Raw genomic sequence first — 2,452 nt, forward strand, 5'->3', positions numbered from 1 at the left:
CACGTTCGAAGAGCGATCTACTCCAGGTTTTGAAGCAAGAGTGGGCGAAAATCCCACAATCTAAAATTGACGAGATGATTCTCACGATGCCCCAAGGAAACGAACTCCAAAGGACCAACGAACTCCACGAAGCGAAAGGAAGATCTACTAGATATTAATTAAATTATAAATATATCAATTCATGTGAATATGACTGAAAAATTTCATTTTTTTTCTGAAAAGGTGGTGTCTATTTACTTGTGACCACGCTATGTACATTCAATAATTTAACAAGTATATTTATCAACTCACAAGTAATAGTGACATTTATGAACTGACAAGTCGGTTTATGATTTAATGGGTACCAGAGATAGAGGGACCACGAATTTATGCTATATATAAATTGCACATATAGTTTGGCTTATTTTTAAAAAATTGTACTCAAATTGAAAATTTAACTTTGGCGCCTCATAAAGACCAGTTTTGGGTAGCGACATGGTGGTTGAAAACCACTGTTATGTATTATATATAAATCAGTCGTTAGAACTCATGATTGTCTCTCAACAAAGTTTCGACATCTTGCTCATTAATATACTACAGGCCCGGCATGGCCAGGTGGTTAGCATTCGACTCGCAATCTGAGGGTCGCGGGTTTGAATCCCCGTCCCACCAAACATGCTCGCCCTTTCAGCCGTGGGGGCGTTACAATGTGACGGCCGGCAGCTAGTCATCACCACCCACCGCCAACTCTTGGGCTACTCTTTTACCAAAGAATAGTGGGATTGACCCTCACATTATAACGCCCCCACGGCTGAAAGGGCGAGCATGTTTGGTGTTTCCCTCTAGTCTTACACTGCTAAATTAGGGGCGGCTAGCGCAGATAGCCCTCGTGTAGCTTTGCGCGAAATTCAAAACAAACAGTGTTAGCTTTTGTATTTTTAATTACAATATAGTCTAGAGCTCTTAATATAGTATTAACCTTACCCAATTTTTGACGGATTTGTATAGATGATGTTTTATGTGGATTTAATAAATATGAAAAAAACCCAGAGAATTTTTCCCAGTATAGAAACAAACAACACAAAAAGATGCAGTTTATAGTGAAAGAAGAAAGAAATCTAACTACTAAAAACAGTGATAAAAGTTTAATTTTAAAAGATACAGAAAACCTACACACAATGGAACATAACATTTTTTGGAATTTTTTTCGCCCATAAAGGAAAAATGTAAATTGATATTTTAGAAAGTTATTTACTTTTTTTCTTTAATGAATTTCGCGCAAAGCTACAGGAGGGGTATCCAAACATCCCTAATTTACAAGTCATAGCTTAGAGGGAAGTCCAACACTACCCACCGCCAACTCTTGAGCTACTGTTTTTAATCAAAAGGCGAGAATGTTCAGTCATACGTGTTTTATATGTACGACTGTTTCATTTTGAGTATAGCACGAGTGTTAAATGTAGATATTTTTAGAAGCGATAGTTTATCGCAGGTTTGTTTACGTAACTGTTTAAGAATCATACCTTGTGTAGTTCAATAGTTATGGATTGGTGACTGTTATATTATTGCGTCATATTACTAGAATCTTCATAGTTTTTCTCGTTGTTTTAATTGATTATTATAGCATAATAATATCTAGAAGTGTGGAACGTTCTAGACCTCTGTCGGGGTATAAAAACGCGTCAAAAATATAGTTCGAAAGTTAGATCTAGACTGTGTGATTGTGAGTTTAACCATAAAGGGCGTATAATGGCGATATTAAAAGGGAAATTGTCACAGCTTGTATTGTAACAACAGAGTAACGAACATTTGTATATACATTTGATTTCTTATATTATCCTAAATCAAGTGGACTGTGTGATATTTGTTTATTGTTGAAATTTATCGCCAACAAGTCTTGGCTGTAAAGAATCCAGCCCATACATAAAACCTGCCAATACGATTTGACCATGACCCGACCCGCAAATTGTGAGAGGCAATTGTGCAATTGCCAGAGCTTTCGAATTTCAATCCTACGTTAAGTCCAGCACAGAGGTACCGAGGTTAGTACAGTCATTTGGATTCAAGACCAGAAAAGGTCTGCTTTCAGAGAGGTTTGAGGGACTTTGCTGGCACTGTAACAAACCTGGGCACAAGAGAGCTCAATGCTGGCAACTTCAACACAGGGGAGACGATACAGCAGTAAAGGCTGCTACCCAGAAAGGCTGTTGGAACTGTGGGGAGCAAGGACATGTGAGGAGCCAGTGTAGGAGGATATTACCAACAGGTCAGCCTCAAGGAGACCAGTAGTGGTTGCTGTTGAGCGACGCCCACTAACCCCCATCATGAAAGTCCCTACAGCTAAGTGTAAAATGCCAAGCACACATAGTATCTACGTGACAGGGAAGCTGGATGGCCAAAGGTGCAACTTTGTCATAGATTCTGCATCTCAACAGACCCTTGCGAGCATCAAGGTGCTGGATAACAAAGGAGT

This window comes from Limulus polyphemus, unplaced genomic scaffold (genome assembly GCF_000517525.1).
Source record: "Limulus polyphemus unplaced genomic scaffold, Limulus_polyphemus-2.1.2 Scaffold5313, whole genome shotgun sequence".
NCBI classification, from domain to species: domain Eukaryota; kingdom Metazoa; phylum Arthropoda; class Merostomata; order Xiphosura; family Limulidae; genus Limulus; species Limulus polyphemus.